The sequence below is a fragment of the Notolepis coatsorum genome, assembly GCF_963971535.1.
Source record: "Notolepis coatsorum genome assembly, chromosome: 1".
NCBI classification, from domain to species: domain Eukaryota; kingdom Metazoa; phylum Chordata; class Actinopteri; order Aulopiformes; family Paralepididae; genus Notolepis; species Notolepis coatsorum.
This window is the reverse complement of record NC_140165.1, coordinates 159414760-159421447: the sequence shown is the minus strand read 5'-3', so window position 1 is coordinate 159421447 and position 6688 is coordinate 159414760. Positions and strand designations below refer to the sequence as shown.

At 41.8% G+C, this 6688-nt stretch overlaps 1 long non-coding RNA gene across 1 annotated transcript in view; it reads right to left on the bottom strand.

The window, feature by feature from the left end:
- Nucleotides 1-4490: 4490 nt before the first annotated feature.
- The window catches only part of LOC311231421, a 9276-nt gene continuing 7078 nt past the window's right edge, over nucleotides 4491-6688 (bottom strand). The window contains exon 7 of the long non-coding RNA XR_014619866.1: nucleotides 4491-4999. This is a non-coding gene — a long non-coding RNA (uncharacterized lncRNA). The remainder of the gene's footprint in view (nucleotides 5000-6688) is intronic.

Genomic DNA, 6688 nt, shown 5'->3' with positions numbered 1-6688 from the left:
GGTCACAGAGCTGATCATAAAGAAATACGACGAGGATGTACACCACGCAGGAGCAGAGAGAGTCTTCGCGGAGATCAGACGTCGTTATTGGATATTGCAAGGGAGAGAAGCAGTACGGCGCTTCCAGCGAACCTGTCTAGACTGCTGTAAGTGGCGCGCGCAGCCCAGCATACCACGGATGGCTGACTTACCCCCCTGTCGCCTCCGAATCGGCGACAAGCCATTCCACTCCACAGGAATGGACTGCTTTGGCCCGTTGTATATAAAGAGAGGAAGAGGCACCGAGAAGCGGTGGGGTATTGTATTCAAATGCATGACCACCAGAGCGATACATATCGAGCTCCTTCCGACCATGAGCACAGACTCATTCCTTATGGCCTTCCGGAGATTCACATCACGGAAAGGAAAACCGTCTACATTGTTGTCTGATCACGGGACCAACTTCAAAGGCGGAGAAAGAGAGCCGAGAGAGAGCTTCCAAGCTATGGGCCCAGAACTTAAGACCCACCTCGCTCCAGCCCAGATTGACTTCCAGTTTAATCCCCCGAACGCACCCCACTTCGGTGGAACCTGGGAACGAGAAGTACGTTCTATAAAGACAGCCCTGTACGCCGTACTTGGAGCCCAGACTGTGGCGGAGGAAGTCCTAATGACAGTCCTCACGGAGATCGAGGGAGTATTGAACTCAAAACCTCTCGGTTACGTCTCCAGTGATGTAGCAGATGTCGACCCAGTCACCCCCAACACACTCCTAATGGGGCGGCTGGACCCCGCGCTACCCCAGACAATGTACAGGCCCGAAGAAGCGAACGGCCGAAGAATGTGGAGGTACAGCCAAGTAATAGCTGACAAGTTTTGGAGCAGCTTCCTACTTCACTACCTACCGTCTCTACAGACCCGCCAGAAGTGGGTAAAAGAGAGAGACAATTTGACAGAAGGAACAGTCGTCATGATTATTGACCAGTCACTACCCAGAGCTATGTGGCCGGCTGGCCGCGTAAGCAAAGTGATCACCGGTGCCGATGGCAAGGTCCGAGCAGCTGAAGTACTCGTCCAAGGGCGCACCTACACACGTCCCGTGGCGAGGCTCATAGAACTGCCCCGACTCCCAGATACTATCGATGATGACCATGACCCTATGACTTTGTGAGTTGACTGACCCTTACAGCGGACCTTGAGTGGTAGACAGTGCGGTTAATCTGTCTCTGCTTAGCTAATTAGGTGGGACTAATTAGGGGGCGGCTGTTGTGAAGGATCAGATTAAACCGAATATGTATATTTATTTATATATATATATTTAATTGTATTTGTATATTGTTTGATATCCCCTGTATATTCCTTGTACAATATGCATTGAATATCCCTTTAGTCTACTAAACAGCCCATAATAGTTTCATTCTACCATTGGATGAGAACCTGGCGCCAGGTTGCCATTCCCCCTAGGTCCAAGTTCAATCGTGCCGCCTAACATGTCGTGGCAAGCCCCGGTTCCGCGCAGGAATATGTCGGGCGAAATACGAATGGTACTATTTGTTCATAGCGCATATATATATGGCGCAAGTAAAGTAGAACTTTCTTTTAGTCCAGTTCTTTACCCTCCAACAGAGTGACAGACGCAAAGCCTCCCCACGACGCACGTGCGATGTAGTAAGGCCTACTTGGCCCCAGAATAGGCATTGAGATATCGTGTAGATTAATAGTTGAATAGTCATAGTTTGGCACTATACCGTCGAGTTGGACGTATTCTATTAAGCTAGTAATAGTCTATTTATGTATGGTGCATCGTTCGGTTAGAGTTCTAAAGTTATCAGTACCCCCATCGTTCCTGACGTTATCTGGACGCTTAACCAGGCTGGTCAGACCCCTAGTGGTGCTTGCATCCGAGGAGCTCCGGGCCAAGAGCGACTGGACCTGTATATTGGATTACTCTACCCGGACGACGGCGAGCCTTCCACGGCTTGGATTATGCTTTGTGTGCTTTGATTATTCCATGGATAAAGGCCAACACTGCGGAGTGTTGGAACGACCCCCCGGAGAGGACTCCAGGTGAGACGGCGCTCGACACCAGTGAGGTCGCCTCACGTCTCTCCGTTGTGGACCGGCAGATACCGTCCACAGAGGGTCCAGCTGTATTCGTCTGCGGTCCGAGGTTCTGTGGGCACCGTGTCCAAGACTTTGGATTCTCCCAAGACACCGTCGGCCAGATGGGATACCGCCAGCGGCTTCTCTAACCCCCCCCCCTCCTACTGTCTTACAACCAGCGGGACCCCTCCCCCCCTTAGTGTATCCAGCTCTAATCATTTAAGTACCATCGCTATCGTTTTCCTAAATATTCCAGGTTGTATACTTACTCCCTGCGTAACCAGAGATTGGACATTCAATGTTGATTTACCTACGAATACTCATTTGCCATAAAAGTGCATATTTCATATTTCAAATCATAAATGTAATTAAGTGATCGTTGTATACACCTTTTGCTGTATTAAACCTTCGATTTGGTACATTTGTGTGGATTCGTTTCATCAGGTGGGAAAGTGTTCATCATACTTATATCTTGTACTGGGTGGCCAGAAGTTAAAGTACATGAGGTAGTGGTATTAAATATCATATCTAACAATACAGTCAGGGAATTGTACCCCTCAGTTACAGTTATCATCGTATTTTTTCGGGAGGCCGGTAAGGAGTGCATTACAGTAGTCGAGTCGGCTTGAGATAAAGGCATGGATCTGGTTTTCAGCATCCTTTTGATTTATAAATGGCCGTACTTTAGTTATGTTTCTAAGGTGGAAGAATTATGTTTTTGTCAACTTGTTGATTGTGATTTAAAGCTTAGGTCTGAGTCTACCATAACACCAAGACTTAACTCACTCAAATACAGTTAGCAGTTGGATAGACTACACTGTAAAAAAAAAATCTGTAGAAAAACGGTAAAAGTCTGGCAGTTTGGGGACATTGAATTAGTGTAAAATTTACATTGAAATACCCTAATTAAAATAAAGTGGAAAAGCAATACATTTACAGATAATTCTGTTTATTATTTGAGAACCCGAGAACAGAGAATCACTGTTAATTGACAGGTTAGGTTCAGCAGTGAAACACTGTTATTTTACAGGTTTTTTCCTACATTATTATGATCAAACACCTTCAATAAAGTGACAGAACTTAAAGTTCAGCAGTGAAACACTGTTATTTCACAAGTTTTCCCTACATTTACGATGAAACTCCTTCAATTAAGTGACATAACTCAAAGTTCAGCAGTGAAACACTGTTATTTCACAGGTCTTTCCTAAATTATTACGATCAAACTCCTTCAATAAAGTGACAGAACTTAAAGTTCAGCAGTGAAACACTGTTATTTCACAGGTTTTTCCTAAATTATTATGATCAAACTCCTTCAATAAAGTGACAGAACTTAAAGTTCAGCAGTGAAACACTGTTATTTTACATGTTTTCCCAGAATTATTACAATCAAACTCCTTCAATAAAGTGACAGAACTTAAAGTTCAGCAGTGAAACACTGTTATTTTACATGTTTTCCCAGAATTATTACAATCAAACTCCTTCAATTAAGTGACAGAACTCAAAGTTCAGCAGTGAAACACTGTTATTTTACATGTTTTCCCAGAATTATTACAATCAAACTCCTTCAATTAAGTGACAGAACTCAAAGTTCAGCAGTGAAACACTGTTATTTTACATGTTTTCCCATAATTATTACAATCAAACTCCTTCAATTAAGTGACAGAACTCAAAGTTCAGCAGTGAAACACTGTTATTCTACATGTTTTCCCATAATTATTACAATCAAACTCCTTCAATTAAGTGACAGAACTCAAAGTTCAGCAGTGAAACACTGTTATTTTACATGTTTTCCCATAATTATTACAATCAAACTCCTTCAATTAAGTGACAGAACTCAAAGTTCAGCAGTGAAACACTGTTATTTCACAGGTTTTTCCTCAATTATTACGATCAAACTCCTTCAATAAAGTGACAGAACTTAAAGTTCAGCAGTGAAACACTGTTATTTTACAGGTTTTCCCATAATTATTACAATCAAACTCCTTCAATTAAGTGACAGAACTCAAAGTTCAGCAGTGAAAGACTGTTATTTCACAGGTTTTTCCTAAATTATTACGATCAAACTCCTTCAATTAAGTGACAGAACTTAAAGTTCAGCAGTGAAACACTGTTATTTCACAGGTTTTTCCTCAATTATTACAATCAAACTCCTTCAATAAAGTGACAGAACTCAAAGTTCAGCAGAGAAACACTTTTATTGTACAGATTGTTAGAAACAAAAAGCTTCAAGTGTTAACAAACGATCAGGATTGTAAAACTGCTTTATTTTGGAAGCAAGTGTGCTGTATAAAACAGATTCAAATGATTTAAAACTTTAGCTTGCAGTGTTTGTTCAAATATAATGTTTAAATACAGTATGTAAAGTTAAAAACCTATAGAAGTACAATCTAAACACTATTTATGGATCAATATGCATGGCAGCTGCCACCATTGGTGTGTGAATGTGTGTGAATAGGTGAATGAGAGGCCATACGCGCTTTGGATAAAAGCGCTATTGCTATATAAGTGCAGTCCATTGAACATAACATAATGGCCAAGTAGTAAATTAAACTTTATGTCCACAATTCTGAACTATCCCTTCAATGTCATCAGATGATTTCAACTTTTAAAAGCGGAGAAAGCAACATATTGTGCTGTTGAACCGAGGGGGTTGTGGTCAGGTCTACAGTTTTTTAGCTTTACCATTTCAGTTTTATATTGTTTTCCACAATATTCTCCCGACCCCTGGGGTCTCCATAATATATGTGAACATTATACTGTTTAATTCAGAATCCCAACTATACAGTGTATTACTAAGTAAAAATCAAAACATACCACACCACAAAAGGTCAATGAATCAGTGGCACAAGTGAAGAGCAGATAAGGAACAATCCTCCAGATTGGCAGTAATCAGCTGGATCCTTGGTGCATGGTGCATCTGGGAAAATGAAAAAAAAGGACACTATGATTCACTGGAAAGTCCGGGACTGTACATTAGGAGGGGGTGGGTGGTAGGAAAAAAGATATATACGGTGGGGAGGAGACTGTCTACAGATACACCTGTGTGATGTTGCTACGGAGTTAAGCTAATAAACGTATACTATACTCACAACCACAGCAGGGGACACAACTATTTTGTTACCCTGCCATGTGGCGGACAGACCTCGCAAATGTCACTCGCCCAATAGCCTCCAGCTGCAACCACTCGAGTCCCTGAGTGATGACTGCTTGGCGCCGCCTCGGTAGAAAAAATTCCCTTTTCATGATATTTGGCGCCTCTGATTGGCTCAATTTTGTTTCAATCTGTATGCATCTACAAATCATATTATACCAGGTAGTCAATTCCATTAGACTGCGAATCAAATTGACGGATCTCCCCAATCAAATTGACGGAAATCCGTCTTGAGACGGAACACTTTAATGCCTGCATTCAACATCGATTATCTATTGTTCAGGATGTAGGAACGTTATACTTTTTCATTCATACAAAAATACAAAAATACCTTCTAGAATATAAGTATGTTTTATCATTTCCTGTAGTAATTCCTAGAACGTGAGTTATAGACCTAAATGCATCGATTGCCGTTTATTCCCTAGACACGCTATATTAAAAAATTCAACTGTATATGATCGTATACGTTATGCGTCATCATGCACGGAGGAAAGGGGGGGGGGCGGCGTTTATAATTACGTGATCATCAGTAAATGCTTTATGTAGTATGGGTGATATATTGATCAGATGGTTTGCAGTGAAATGAATAAATTGGGCTGAAAATAACCAGGGTTTAGCCCAGTCAGATTTAAGGCTTTAAGACTTTTTAATGCCAATCAGAATTAAATTTAATACCAATTTCACGATAACAAAATGGCAAAAATCATGGGTACTCTCAGTACTCATTCAAGGGTACTACGACTATGCCTGCACCTCATGGTACCAAAGCACCTCAAAGGCACTAAAAACAAGATTACAAACATCACAAAACAAACTGGTCAGACTACTGCTTAACCTCACTCCTAAAACCCACTTTACCCCTGCCCACATTCAAAACCGCTCTTAAAGAGCACCTACGGGAGACTGCAATTCGAAACTGGCCACCGTAAATGTCCACCCCCCCCCCCCCCCTCCTCCTAATGTACAGTCTCATCCCCATCATATATATATAATATTTTCTGTTAGGATCTCTGGGTAACAGTACTGTATATTATTTGCATATCGTATATGTCACAAATGTAACAGTACTACAGTATATACCTGTATGTCATGTATGTCCCTATGCCATAAATGTCATGATGTCATGTATGTTTTTACTGTATTTATTTCTGTATATGTTCGGACAGAGATACGGGATGGTTTGAAAGCTCGGCGTTGCTAATAAATATTTTTAATATTTTTTTATAAACTGCTCAAAGCGGCATTATTTCCGCCGTTGGGTGATCACAGCGCCTGCGCACCATCCCGTATCTCTGTCCGAAACCCTCGTGCAACTGTGAGCACATTTGTAATGTCTCTGTGATACTTGTATAACGAACGGTTCGGCCAGAACCAGTCCTTCAGGGTAAATCTAGGTTGGTTTCCCATTGAGGAGCAAGTGACTGTGGATTCACTCGGTGCAGCACAGTCACGAAA